Source organism: Acinonyx jubatus, chromosome E1 (genome assembly GCF_027475565.1).
Source record: "Acinonyx jubatus isolate Ajub_Pintada_27869175 chromosome E1, VMU_Ajub_asm_v1.0, whole genome shotgun sequence".
NCBI classification, from domain to species: Eukaryota; Metazoa; Chordata; class Mammalia; order Carnivora; family Felidae; genus Acinonyx; species Acinonyx jubatus.
In genome coordinates this window covers 43,623,485-43,638,672 of record NC_069397.1, presented here as the reverse complement: position 1 = coordinate 43,638,672, position 15,188 = coordinate 43,623,485, and the positions used below count along the sequence as shown (strand labels likewise).

The window sequence follows — 15,188 nt, the reverse complement described above, 5'->3', positions numbered from 1 at the left end:
TCTTGAAATATTATTTATGCTCATCTACTGCCTCAAAATTATGGTGGTGATTAGGCCTGCCATTAGATCTTGTTATTTAATACATTAATATAAAGCATATATATTACTATATCACACTTCTAAAAATATTTTGTTCTAATATAATTGGCTTCCTTTGAATTTGTAGGTATGTTTCTTATGCATTCAAAATATTTTGAGAAGGGTCCATATGTTTCACCAGACTGCCAAAAGCTTCCGCTGTTTGAAAAAGTTAAGAACTCTGCTTTACAGGTGTTTTCTTGGCTTTCCTTCTTCTTGAATGACCCTGAAGAGGGTCCCTGAAGTGACCCTCAAGCCTGGTGAGGCTCTCACGGTTTCTATTATTCTATTTTTCCAGAGATCCTCCCTCCCTTAATTTTCAACATGCATTGTTTTTCTTACCTCGCTGATCACCTGTTTCTTCTCATCTTCCTGACTTTAACTGCGGGTGTCTTTTTAAGCTTCTGTGGGGAGTTTATCCTTTAGCATGTCATTGATCACCATATTTCGGTGGAGAACTGGAAATCTCCCCTAGTCCAGATTGTCCACCCTCTCCCAGTTCCATAACCCCACCTGCCTCTGGGACATCTCCACTTGCTTTTATCACGGATATCTGGAAGGAACATATTAAAAACTACGATTCCTCTCCACACCTGCATGTTGTCCCACTTTGCCTGGACGACCATCTTGTCTGTCCTCCTGGCTTTGTGGCCTTAGAATTATTTAAAGGTATAAATCAATAGATTAAAAAAACACAACAACAAAAAACCCTGGAGCCTTTGTGAATAGCACAAAAATCAGAAGATACAAAAGGATATGCAGTGAAACGTTAAGTCTTCCTCCCACCTGGTCTCCTAGGCACTCAGTTCCCCTCCCAGGAGGAAACCACTGTTCCTAGCTCCTAGAGTGATTTTTGATTCCTTCTTATTTTTGGCTTTATCTCAAGTCCTTCCCTGTTTGCAAGATGAGTGCCCTTTCCTCTCCAGGCCCTCGTGACCATATATGTGGTTGACTTTATATATAAGTACTGGTACGTGTATATTTTATGTATATGTATAAAATCTCCCCCTGTGGCCTTCCGGCCTCGAGTTTTCATCGCGTCGCTTCCTGGATGAAGAACCTACAGGGGTGAGGGGCCGGGGTTGGGGGTGATGGAGAAGAGGATCTACAGGGCACTTAGGTAGGGGTTTGGAGTGGCAGACTGGTGGGAAGCTCTGCCAGGGCTCCTATTTCTATTCCTCCCGCCTCGGGCCCCCTTCCAGTCCTCTTGTCCAAATGTCTCTCGTTTCCAAGAGCCCAGACAGAGACAGAGACAGCGAGATACACAGAGACGGAGACGCCGAGGCACCAGCATCCCTCTCCCCACTCTGTCCCGCCCCAGCGCTCTGACGGACATCCCCCATCAGCCAATGGCGCTCGCGATGTGCCCCGGAAGGGCCAATGGGAGATAGAGGAGGGCGGAAGGTTTCCCCGCCCCCACTTCTAGGCTTGGTTGAGCCGTGCAGGTAGGTCCGGGGCCGGGGGAGTCGCCGTTGGCACTGGTGCCCGGGGGGGTGGGGGCACGAGTCGGTAGGGGTGATGGTGGGGAAGGGGAGGCGGCCCCGACTGCGGGAGTTTGAGGGGGAGGCCCGGCCGGGAGGCAGGGGGCCGAAGGGCCCGGGGAACGGGCGCCGCCGAGGGCCCTGGAAGCGGCTGGGCTGGGGGAGCGGGGACGCGTGTGTGGGGCACCGGGACCCCCGCCCCGCGCCCACCCGCAGGCCTGGGCCGCCGGCTGCGGGCCGAGGGGCCGGGGGGCCCTGGCTGCCCGGAGGCGGGCCGGGGCCGGGCCCGGGGCCGGGGGCGCCGAGCAGAGCCCGGGGCGCCAGGCCGAGCCGAGGTGGGACGGACCGACGCGGAGAGGAAGGGAAGCTGCATCCCGCGGGCCGCCCCTCCTGAAGCAAGCCGGGGCAACGGCCGCCGGCGCCCCTGCCCTGAGCCCACTCCCCCACTCGCCCCCACCCTAACAATGGGGATGGGGCCGAAGGAGTCGCCCCTCAGCGGGAAGGTGGGGGGGGGCTAGGTTTGGGACTAGGGTCCAAGGTGGGGGGAGGGGTGGGAACTCGGGCTCTCCCCTTTCTCTTCTCCCTTTGGCTTTTGCGGTGAGGATCTTGGAGGGGCTATTAAACCCTCCTGAGACTTGGGTCAAGAGTCAAACTCCCCCCCCCCCCCGCCCCGACTCCGCCCTCCCCCCAAATCCGATGAGCGGTGAGGAAAGTGATGCCAAGTCTTCGAAGCAGAAGTGACAAGCGCATAGCAAGAACAAATCTACTCTAGAGGTTTTTATTTTTAATTTTTCTTAAGAAATCAGGGTACTGTAGCCTTTGATTTTTCAAAATTTATTTTTGCGGGGTGGGGGTGCTGGGTTTTTTTTTTGTTTTTTTGTGTGTTTTTTGTTTTTGTCCCTGCTCGGGCAAGCCTCCATTTTAAGCGAAACAGTAACTGGTTAAGCTGGAATTTTCATCCAGGCCTAGGACTTGAACAAGGATCCGACAAGAGGTCATTTAATCGATCTTCCTTCCTCCACATAAACTTGCCTGCTCCCCATCCTCAAAATTAAGTTGTTTGGTCTGCTTTTAAAGATCCCTAGGAAAGAAGGGCCTTTTATTTGCTTGCAGCACTTAAGTCAAGAATAGATTTTTCATGTAGAATGGGCTCTGAAACTTAAATTTCATAAAATTTAGGACCATCAGGATGATCAGAGAGGTGTTAATTTATTGGATAAAATTAAATGTGGCAAGGGTCTTTTTAGATGGTCCGTTAACAAATCACTTTTCAATAGTGTTTTTGAAGTACCCTGGATAATCATTTTTTCATCTGGGTTTTTGGTTTTCCAATTATTTATTTGATAAGCAATTTTATGTTATCTAAAGTGTTACACATTTAATCCACATTTTATGTAAAATACATTTCTGCATATAGATGGAGATATACATACACACATTTGCCCTTTTCTAAGCGGACTGTGTTTTGTACATCTTTTTAGGATGGTGAGGCAAATAGTACTTTGAATTTCTGTCCAGATAGCTTAAACTGTTGGCTTCTTGATTAGTTTTTAGTCTCACTGAAAGTCCTCTCTTTCAGATACCTTCTTGAAACAAAAAATTTTCCTACCTGCTCATACTTGGTGGCTGAGGGACTACAGAGACTCCCTTCTTGCTCATTTCTGAGTATTGTCTGAACTCTTGTGACACTATGACTGCTCTTTGGATGCCTCTCAAGGTAAGATGTGTTGTTTTTAAAATTAAAGTTCTCATTTTATTTTTTTTTTCTTTAGAATTGAGAATATTCCAAAATCCTTGAATCTGCAGCTCTTCAGCCCTCTTGTCTGACACTCCTTTCCCTTCCAGAACTCCTATTGTGTGTGCTTCCAGGACTGATTAGTTACTCCTTACTTTGGCTACTTACTGTTCTTGATTATTGGTGTTAAAGTATTAGGGAAGTTCTCAGATTAACTTCCATTATAATGATGTGTTTACTTTTTAACTTTAAATCATGACAACCCACACACAGTTGTAAAAATTCTGTTCCAATCTCATAGGATGGATTGACAGTCAAACATCCAGGTCTACTTTCAAACAGGTACTTTAGAGTCATAGGTACTAGGGTGTGTCCCACTGTTGCAAATCTGTAGTTGATTCATGTGTTACAAAAGATGTGTCATTAACCATTTGTTTACTCTGAAACTTCATATAGTAAGTAGATGAGAACGTTCTAAGACCTGTTGGTTTACCCGTACTCTGTTGGAGGGTTCTCCTACTGCCCCCTGGTCCTGTGCATTTGAATTTACACTATTTTTCTCAAACGGGTAGCACTTTGTGTCGAGTTTCATCTCACAAGATAAATTTCTTGGACGGTGTGGCTAGATGATCTTGAGATGGAAAAGCCCTCATTGATAATCATGGTCCTCCAGTCTCTTGGTTCCTTCTGTCTCTTGTACATAGGTGGTCAAAGGACTTTGCGTTAGGACTAAACAGAGGGTAAAGCTTAAGACATATGTAGGGAGGAAAATGGGAGGAATGATGGAGAGAGAAAGGTAAGGAATGATGGATACCCTCTGCCAGCTTTACCAGGTGGCACAGGTTGCCTTCCTTTCGAACTAAATCCTAGTGTAGTTGAGACTATTGTGTGGTGGTCTGCCCTGTGGAATTCCAAGTTAATGCAGTGGAAAAATCAGAGAATAATGCAGTCTGTGTAACTAAATATTTAGACTGAGGGAAATCTTTAGGTCAATGTAGACTGAATTCTCATCTTCATTTATGTTCCAGCTGCTATTGTTGGATAATGAGTGCTTATATTACTATAAAGGAAGCCAAAGTGACACTGTTGCCAGCCATTCTCTTTGTAGAGTTGGAGGGGTTGCATGGGGAATCCAGCCAGCAGTCCTGAACCCATGAGAATTAGAGGACCTTGTACAAGAGTATTTTTCTTTGGCACCGAGTGTTTAGTGCCAGGACCTGGTGGCCCCTATTATCTTCAGGAAGTAGGCAAGGGGCTATGAATGGGTACCAGTTCTCTAGAAACCTAAGGAAATTGAGACCCAATATATCAGATTTTATTTTACAGTCACCTTAGTTTTAACTAAGCTATTAGGTGCTTAGAGGCCTGGTTTTGAAGATGTATATGATGTTTAAAATGTTAACTCTAAATCGCTGAACCTGGTGTGTTACAATATAGTCCCACAGCAACCTCTGAAGTCGTACGAAAGGCCTCTGGCTTGGCAGGCAAACAGAATGGAAGTGAGTGTTCCATACTGTGTGAGTTACCACCTGTTACCTACTGTGTGGCTGCCTCACCAGTTCTTTGATCACTGGAAGACCTCTTTTGAGTCTAAACAAATTTGTTTGCTATCATTCTCCTATTCCTTTTATTGCTTAAAACAAAATAGAAACAAACCATCTTGAAAGCTATAGTGTTTCATCTGGGCAGGAAAAAAAGGGCAGCTTTTGGGAAGAAGAGGATGACATTGAATTTGAAGGATAGAAAATAAAAAAGGGAGAGAGAACTCTCTCTTTTGTTGTGAATGTCCTTAAAATGTTTCTGAGATATATTTTCAGATTACAGCTGCTTATTTTTGAGTAAAAAAAAAAAAAAAAAAAAAATGGTCGGCTAATTAAAATGTATACTTTGGAAACAAAATGTTTGTTTCTTATAGCTCATATATTTTGTTTCTCATTGTCATATTTCAGAATGAACTCCAGTTATATCAGGCATTACTTACATGTTAGACCTGAGTATGTGCTTGTTTCCATGCATTTAGAAAATAGCGCCAATACGCACCCTTTTCACCAACCAAAGTACCAAAGGAAAGATAACAAAAGGAAAAGAATGCCAAACAAAAACTCCTCAAGGCGGTTAAGGCACTGTTGTTAATTAGAAATTACTATGGAGTGGTGCCTGGGTTGCTCAGTTGATTGGGTGGCCAGCTCTTTTTTTCAGCTCAGGTCATGATCTCACTGTTTGTGGGATCAAGTCCCGACTCAGGCTCTGTGCTGATAGCTGGGAGCCTGCTTGGGATTCTCTCTCTCTCTCTCTCTCTCTCTCTCTCTCTTTCTCCCTCTCTGCCCCTCTCCAGCTCGTGCACATGCTCTCTCTCTTTCTCAAAATAAATAAACTTAAAAAAAAAAAATGGGGCGCCTGGGTGGCTCAGTCACTTGGGCGTCTGACTTCGGTTCGCGTCATGATCTCATGGCTTGAGGGTTTGAGCCCCATGTCGGGCTCTGTGCTGACACCTCCGAGCCTGGAGCCTGCTTGGATTCTGTGTGTGTGTGTCTCTCTCCCTGCCCCTCCCCCACTTGCGCTCTGTCTCTCTCTCTCTCTCTCTCTCTCTAAGATAAATAAATGTTAAAAAAAAAATTCCCATGGAGATTATGTACCCCTTTATATATGTCAGGGATCTACAGCTTTTTCACTGCTAGCCATGACTAAGCACTATGGATGATGTTTGATGTTCCTAGGTCCAGTGGTCAGGGTTGGGACATGGGTGAGATGGGAAAGGAATGGAGAGGAGGGGGAGGAGAAATGGGCAAGTTGGAGAAAAGAGCAAAGAAAAGATGAGGGGCTGGGAGAAGAGCTGTATGGGCCCTGGCATGTGCTATGACACCACCATCACTTGCCTCAGGTTGCTTTACGGACTGCTGGTTGCCTTGTGTTTGAATTGTGATTGAACTATGATGGAAGCAAGTAAAAAGTATTCTTGACCAGGAGCGCCTGGGTGGCTCAGTCGGTTAAGCATCTGACTTCAGCTCAGGTCATGATCTCACACTCTGTGAGTTCTAGCCCCACATCGGGCTCTGTGCTGACTGCTCAGAGCCTGGAGCCTGCTTCAGATTCTGTGTCTCCTTCTCTCCCTGCCCCTCCCCTGCTCATGCTCTGTCTCTCTGTGTCTCAAAAATAAATAAAAACATTAAAAAAAAATTTTTTTTTTTTACGTATTCTTGACCAGGGGCGCCTGGGTGGCTCAGTCGGTTAAGCGTCCAACTTCGACTCAGGTCATGATCTCACAGTTCGTGAGTTCGAGCCCCGCGTCGGGCTCTGTGCTGACAGCTCAGAGCCTGGAGCCTGCTTCACATTCTGTGTCTCCCTCTCTCTCTCTGCCCCTTCCCTGCTCCTGCTCTGTCTCTCTCTGTCTCAAAAATAAATAAACATTAAAGTATTCTTGACCAACGGGCAGAACTAAAATATAATTCAATATGATATGGAATGGTCTCCAAGATACATAGTTAAGTGATCAAAGCAAGATGCAGAATAGCATGTGTGCTATATTACCCTTTATGTGTTTTGGAGGAGAAAAAAGGAGAAAAGAAAATTTGTATTGTCTCGGTGTATAAGCCCTTAAAAAAACTTTAGAAGAATAAACAAAATGGTGACTTTGGTTACCTGTTAAGTCTAGAAACTGGGCAGGTAGAGCACAGGGTGAGAAGGAGATTTCTTACTGTACTATATTTTTTATACTTTCTGATGTTTGTATCAAAATAAAAAATTTAATACAAAATTTACAAAATCCTTCAAAAATAGTATCTCAGTTTTACATCTCTTCTCGTCCTGTGTCTGGAAGTCAGAGAAACAGCCAGGGCCACAGCTGAGAGAGCAGATGGCCTTTGAACAGTGGCTGAAGGGATATATATACACAAAGGGTACTGTCATCTAGGACACATATTCTCCTGAGATCTTGACGAATTTTCAGCTTATAGATGTATATTTCTAGTATTGAATTGGAAGGTCAGGCCTTTACACGTTTTACTTGCTCTTAAAGTTTTAGTAAAAAGATTTTCTTTGTTTACTCCTTCATGTTGGTAGTTAGATACACTATCATGTTCTTGGCTGTGTGATCTTAGGCAATTTCTTAACCTCTCTGAGATTCAGAGTCTTTCTTTGTATTGGAAATAATATTAATATTGCTGTGTATATCATAGCTATAAAGGCCATGGTATCTGACTTAGTGAACTACTACTGTTATTATAATAATTATTATTAATAATAGTTCCTTATAGCCTGGTGGTAAGAGTGGGGGCTCTCGCTGATGTTGGGCAAGTTCCTTTACCTCTTAGAGCCTTGGTGTCCTCATCTGTATAAAGGGTATAATTACAGTATCTAGATCCCAGGGTGGACTTCAGAAGAACTAAGAGTTTGCTGTTGCAAAATTCTTAGAAAAACACTTGGTGTGTGCTCACTAAACATGAGCTGCTAATTTTCTTTATGACATCTGTTTGCTAGGGCTGCCATAACAAAGTGCCACAAATTAAGTGGCTTAAACAACAGAAATGTATTGTGTCTCAGTTCTGGAGGCTAGAAGTCTGAGGGCAGGGACGTGCTCCCTCTGAAGGTACTAGGGCAGGATCTGTTCAGGCCTCTTCTAGCTTCTGGTAGTTCCTTGGCTTGTGGCCACATGACTTCAGTCTTTATACAGAGTTCTCCCTGTGTGCATGTCTTTGTGTTTAAAATTTCTCCTTTTAAAAAGGATAACAATCATACTGGATTAAGGCCCACCCCAATGGCCTCATTTTAACTTGATCACTTCTGTAAAGACCCTATTTCCAGTTTTGCTGTAGTGGGCATCAGGAGTCCAAAATCTCTTTTGGGGGCATACAGTTCAACCCATAACAACATCCAGTAGCCTTGTCAGCCCCACAGACTTTCATCCCTCATCATGGGTGACAGACCCTCAGACCCTCAACAACTATCTATACATAGGAAATGAAAATTTTGGTGCAAATTGGGAACATGATTTAAAGAAGTAGATTATTTCCTTAGGCTTCTCATGGATTTATCTCTATTATGTATAGATTTTTGTTACCATTGAAACTTTAGGTTTATATAAAATCAAAATTTTACAAGGTTAGATTATTTTTTTTTAAACTGAGTAAAATTCTGATTTGAAAAATTAAGGTCAAGACTACAGTCTTGCTCTCCATGTCTCATCCTTTGTGGAAATTGATATTTGGGATTTCCTTAGGCCCATGTGTCTGTCTCTAGGTGTTTGGGAGCTAAGGATACCCAGTAATGTGGAATTAACAGTGTCCTCACTGTGTGTTTTCTATGCAATCAGATGCCATATTTGAAGAAGCTGGCGTGGTTATCCTCTAACATTTGGCTTCAAACTGTCATTTTTGGGTAGACAGAATGGGTCCCCCCAGGAATAGCAAGACCTTGAGCAAGTTCCTCCTGTGGCTTGACTGATTTGGTTAGTCCTCTGCTTCCATTCCTCTCCTATTTGCCGTTAGGGTAAAGTTCAAACTTTTTAACGTAGGATGTAGACCTCTGATGATCTAGCTGCTGCCAACCTGTTTTGTTTTTAAACCTTACTTTTTGCCACTGGCCTGTATGCACCTTTGTTTAATGATTTCCTTCTCCTGAAACGTCTAGTGCTAAGACTTAAAAAGTTAACATTGAGGTGAAAATTTTTCTAAAGGTGTTACATGCTTCTCTGCCTCCTTAAAGGAAGCACCTTGAACAAAATTATGTCTTTTAATAATAATCCAGAATTATGAAACATCCTCACTATGCCTAGCAGTTACTGTACTGGGCTAAAATATAATGTGCCTTTAGAGACCAAAAAAATATACTGTATAAGTGAGTGGACTAGAGTGTATGTATTACATACTCTGGGGTTATTCTTTTTCTTTTTTTTTTTTTTTGGGGGGGGTATTCTTTTTCAAATTTTATTTTATTTTTTATTTTAAGTAATCTCTACACCCAACGTGGGGTTTGAACTCATGACCCTGAGATCAGGAGTTGCATGCTCTTCTGGCTGAGCCAGCGGGGCATCCACTCTTGGGTTATTTTCTATATTCTTTTGTCTATTGTCATCTACTTTCATGACTTCCTACCTTAGTGTCAGGCGGTTATTGTCCTTGTTCTTGTTCCAGCCTCCAGCAGCTCTCCCCGCTATTTTAATGCTTTCTTTCTGTAGTAGATTGGGATACTGGCAAACTAAGCTTATATAAATTATCTGCCAAGGAAAAGTAAATAGATCTTTAGTGATAGCTGGAAGGACTTTGCTATAGATAAAATATATGAAGAGTGACAAGTTTTTGGCAGCCTGGTTTTGCTTTTGTGCATTTTATGGAGAGGAAGCATCCATTGCTTTTATCGGATTTTTACATTGCTCTGGGACTGTTCTGGATAAATACGTATTATGAAATTGCTTTGTGAGTTGTCATCAGAGGCTGGTTCCTAAATTCCTTCTCCTATCTCCCTACCCTGAAGAGAAGGAGTTCATAGTGTTGGGTAATCGTTTGGACTATGGGAGGAAGAGCCATCCATCTAGGCCAGAGAGTGCTGATGAGGCCTAGGCAGACCACCAGAGGTAGGGGCTGGAGCTGGGGAGAAAAGTCAGGTAGAGAGTAGGAGAGCAGTGCTGGGCCTTGTTGACTGGTTTGCTCTGGAGGACAAAGAGTAGCCATCGTAATTCTGGAAGCTCAAAAAATTATGCAGGTACTTGACTTGAAGAGATTGAAAAATACTATCTTTTAAAAAAATTATCTTTTTATTCTGGACAGCCTAGTGATTTAAGTTTTTGCTGGATTTTTTTCTTCCTTAGAAATCATCTGGTGAAATGTTTCAGCCTAGATTGTAATTTGATAAGTGAGGCAGCCAGATGAGAGTGGAAACAGGGCTAAAAGAATCAAATAAAACATTTTAATTAACATTATCATTCCGGAAGCATCTTACTGTGGGGGCTTCTTTGGAAGTCAGACAGCTAGCTGCCTTGCTTATAAAGGAAATCGCCCTTCCCCCAGTGACTTTGTCTCTTGGGTCAGAGAGCACACAAAGCCTATCAGGGAAGAAGCCCTCTCGGGTCCACTGTCCCTGTGTCTGTCTTTGCCTCTTCCCATGCTAGGCCCACCCCTCTGGCCGCTTGAGCTATTTTCTTCCTCCTTGTAGGGACCTCTGGCTGTCAGTCGTCTCTTTTCCCAACCAATTTTCAGCCTCCCGTGCCCTGTCGGCTCCTGTTCTTCAGCTTATAAATACATTCAAGTCTCTTACTTTTTAAGAATACAAAACCCTACACTATAACCATTGGTTCTTGGCTAGATTCTACCTATGAGTTCCCTTACATGTTCATCTCTGTTGCCAAATTCAGAGGATCTCTTTTGGCCATCTTCTGAGACCTCCTTGTAGTCTCTGACACTGTGGATCGTCCCCCCTGGTTGTGGTGGTGGTGGTCCCTCCTGGCCTCTTGTCTTCATTTCTGAGAAGCAGTGTAGAAGAGTGACACAGGATATGGACTCTGGATTCAGAATCCTAGATTCAGATCTCAGCTCTTCCACTTATTGTATTACCTTGAAAAAATTATTTAATGTCTCTGTGCCTCAGTTACCTCATCTGAAAAATGGGAAAAATAATAAAAATAATAGCACCTCCCTCAGAGGACTGTTGTGAGGAGGAAATGAGTTAATACATGGAAAGCACATGGAGGGGTGCTTGACACAGAGTAAAGTACAGATGATGTGACTTCAGCCTCTTTCTGGATCATTGTCATCTCTGGCTGCTCTGTTTTCTTTGTGGACTCTTTTCTTCTTTCGCATCACTGTTTACCTTAGCTTGGCCCTCTCTCCTCTTACCCTTTGCATTTTCTCGGGGACATTTTAAGAGCAGTTTTTGTCTCATTCACCATCCATATAGTGATGATTTGCAAATGTGTTTTTTCTAGATATAAATGGTCTTCTTATCTCTGATCCCCTACACGCAGCTGCCTCCTGGACATCTCTACTTGGCTGTCCCATGTTCACTTCCAAATGACCTAATCAGGGGCACCTGAGTGGCTCACTTGGTTAAGTGTCTGACTCTTGATCTCAACTCAGGTCTTGATCTCACGGTTGTGAGTTCAAGCCCTGCATTGGGCTCTGGCTGGGCGTGGAGCCTACTTAAAAAAAAAAAAAAAAAAAGACCTAATCAACTACTCCCCCCTGGTCCAACCTCTTCCCATTTTCGTGTCCCTGTGAGTGGTACCATCACTCACCCAGTCACCCAAGTCAGGATTCCTCCTTGTGGCATAATGGTCACCATGTTCTTGAGATCCTAGCTCACAATGTTTTCTTAGTCTCCTCCACTTCTCTCTCCTGAGTTCAGACCATTGTCACCCTTTGCCTGCATGACCTCTGTCACCTTATGATCATTCCACTTGACTGCCTTCTGTCTTCCAAGTTGCCGCCAGTGTGATCCTTATAAAATATCAATCTCATCATCTCATCATATGCCTGATCTAGGTAGAATTCAAATGCTTTTGCCAAGCATCCAGGCCCTGGTGATCTGGCCCCTGCCAGATCATCTGTCTCCTTTCTGAGCACCCTGAACTCAATGGTGCTGAATTGCTTGCAGTTCTTTCTGTGCATCTTACTGCTCCTTTGCCCCTGGGCCTTTACATAAGCAGTTGCTTCTGTTTAAAGTGACTTCTGCCCTGTTGTAGAAACTTAGTTCTCCCAGTTCTTTAATAACAGTGATGATAATAACAGTAACAGCATAGTAGCTGACACGGACAGCTTCCTGTGTCCCCAGGCATTGCCTTTGGGTGTGTGTGCACATAGCTGGCACTTCTGTTGTACAGTGATTGCAGGTTTACTTCTCACACCCATCTAGCTTCCAAGTCCTTTGAGAGTAGGGCTTGAGTCTTGTCTTTTACTATCACAGCTTGCTGTTTATGGCACTTGGTGAGTGAGTGTATGTTGAACGGATGGTCTAAGGACTACATTGCCCCGTTGAAGTACTTCTTTAGGAGGCTATCAATCAAAAAGCTGAGTTAGTCACATACATTCGCCAGTCCTGGCCTTACCCTTTGGAAATGTAGGACCCAGCTTGTTGGGTGTAAGCAGCTGAGTAACTTGGAATAAGAATTGCAAGGAAGTTTTTGTTTTAAATTTCCATTGAATAGGACATAGGTGTTTTTGTTTTCTTAGTTTTGCTTTTAAAAAAGAGATCAATTTGCCAACAAGCCAGTGTCACCTGGTAACTAGAATGTTTTCACATTATTAGAATAAAATATAGGAAAATGAATATTATTTAGGCTTGTGATATTCCAACCACGTAGTGTATTTGGTAGTGAACTGATTAGAATTCTTTATTAGTGATCAGGTGTCCCCTCCCTCCTTTTTCATCAGTGCTCTGTTGAGTTTAGACACAGAACTGTTTTATCACTGTATAAAAACTGTGTTTTTAGCCAACAATCCAGAATATGGACAAGCTTATATGTTTGACTCTTGAACAACGCAGGAGTTAGGGGCGCCAACCCTGTACAAAGATCCACATATAACTTTTGACTCCCCCACAATTTATTAATAGCCTACTGTTGACTGGAGCCTTACCAATAACATGAACAGTTCATTAACATGTATTTTCTATGTTACATGTATTCTGTACTGCATTCTTAGAGTAAGGTAAGCCAGGGAAAATAAAATGTTATTAAGAAGATCATAAAAGAAAATACATTTACATTTACAGTACTTTACTGTATCAGTATTATCAGTTTACATTGTCTCTTTATAAGATGAATCATGTAGGTGTTACATGACAAAATACTGCAGGTGTTACATATATTACTAATAGTAGACATCAAAAATGAAAAGATAATGTACAGTCTGTGTGTATGTAAGTTTGATAAATTTTAAGTTTTATAGTTCATATATATTTTGTGGTAGTGATAAAATAGACTAGTATCTGTATACATTTTATGCATTCATGATATACCCTAACATTTTATTTATTTTTTAATGTTTCTAGACTATGTGGCTCCTCTGCCAGTTTTTTTAAATTGTCACAAATTTCCAAAAATTTTTCCAATATATTTATTGAAGGCAGTCTATGTATAAATGGATTCACGAACTTCAAACTCTTGGTCAAGGGTCAACTGTGGTTGTAGCCTGTATCTAGGTTTTGATCATGTAGTAATTTTTTGGCCAGCAGGGGGAGCCGAAGTCACTGATATGTGACTGCATCACCAGTTTTCAAAGTTTGTTATGCCAAAGGAAAGTAAGAAAAGCCTTACTGACAAAGAATTAGTCAGAGTTCACAAGGAAGAAATACAACTGCCAAGAGGCATATAAGAAACATATTTATTCTGAAGTAATCAAAGGAATGCAGATTAAAATGATATACTTTTTTTTTTTTGAGTAAACTCTACCCCCACTGTGGGGCTCAAACTCATGACCCCCAAGACTAGAGGCACAACTCTACTCACTGAGCCAGCCAGGTGCCCCATAGAGTTTTGTTTTTTTTTAACCTATCAAATTGGCAATTGAACTATGTCGTCAATGGTAGTAAAGGGGCAGTCTCCAAAACTGCTAGTGAAGTGTGCATTGGGCCCAATTTTTCTGGAAGATATTTTGGCAACATGTATCGAAAAACCTAAAGGTGTCCTTTAACTTAGTTATTCTACTAGGAATTTACCTTAAGAGGGAGAAAAATAGAGATATACAGAAAGATTTGTGAACAAAGGTATTCATTGTAGCACTATTTATATTGGGGAGGACTGAGAATAAACTTGAATGAGCAGTGAGATTAATCGGTACATTATGGCATATTTAAGGATGGATGATTATACAACCATAAAACAGTGTTTTTGAAAACTTAATGTCTTAGAATGTTGAGTGTGTGATAAATGAAAAATTCAGTGTATAGAGCTATGTAAGGATTCTAAATGTATAAAAGATAAAGAAAAATATAAAAACACATATAAATAAAAGAATTAAAAGAACTATAGCAACAGACCTCACTGAGTCTGTTAGACAGAGGTCATTAGCCAGTTATTCTGTCACCAAGACATGTTTTGAGGTGAGGCATTGTTACCTTATAAGCCATTAACCCCAGAGATTTAGGGCCTCACTTAAGGTATCACTTGTATCCTGTAGGACCCCAGAATGGACTTAATATACATAAGTTTATGCACTTCTTGAGTATTCTTAACCCTAAATCCCTCTTGGTGATAACACATTCCACACATTTCTTTTTATTTATTGTGGACAAAAAGACTACCTTTTGAAGTTTAAAAGCTTAGTTTATTGTACTGAGATCTGGTGAATAAATTAGTATATTTGCCATATTGATACATTTTCAGATTTTGGTCATAGTGCCCTTGGCTTTCATGTTTCTCCGTTGAAGATGATTGATTTTAAGTTGTAATCTCTGGGGAAACCTCCTTCAGCCTCTTAGTCATTCTGTTTACACTTTGGATCCTTGTTAGCATTGCTTTGCCTTTCCGGATTTATGGTAACCAGTCAGAACTACATTTTGAGATATAGCCAAATTATTATTTGCTAGAAAGATAGGAAAATATGTTCTGTTTTTAGTCTTTTCCTTAACAACCCCTCCCCATCCCTTCCTCCGCCTTTGCACAGAACATCACAGTATCTTTAGGGGAACATTCTATAATTATTCAAAAATTCATTTTTTTGACTGGAAGCCATGAATTCTTTGGGGACAACTTAGGTTTTTTCCCTGTAGGTGCCTTACTTTCCATTTGTCCATGCTGTAATAATACCTGCCATTCTCTTGCCTGTGGTATCTTAGCTTCCTCTATCTCACTGGGATCTTAGAGGTAATTCAGGGTAAGAATCACCTTTTTAGTTAGGTCTGATGGTCAGAAAGCTTGACCTTATGTTGAGTTGAAATGTGCTCCTTCTGCAATTTCCACTTTGGGC

General features: G+C 42.1%; 1 protein-coding gene across 4 annotated transcripts in view; it reads left to right on the top strand.

The window, feature by feature from the left end:
* The first annotated feature begins 1,393 nt into the window (after nucleotides 1-1,393).
* KANSL1 (KAT8 regulatory NSL complex subunit 1) overlaps nucleotides 1,394-15,188 on the top strand; it is a 178,210-nt gene continuing 164,415 nt past the window's right edge. For 2 of the 4 annotated variants that reach the window (XM_053211713.1, XM_015087309.3), the window contains exons 1-2: nucleotides 2,189-2,333; nucleotides 3,139-3,276. The gene's annotated coding sequence lies outside the window, so the exon portion shown is untranslated. Of the gene's footprint in view, nucleotides 1,524-2,187; nucleotides 2,334-3,138; nucleotides 3,277-15,188 lie in introns of those variants that run through there. The other 2 variants (XM_027052018.2, XM_053211714.1) reach the window with 2 other exon arrangements.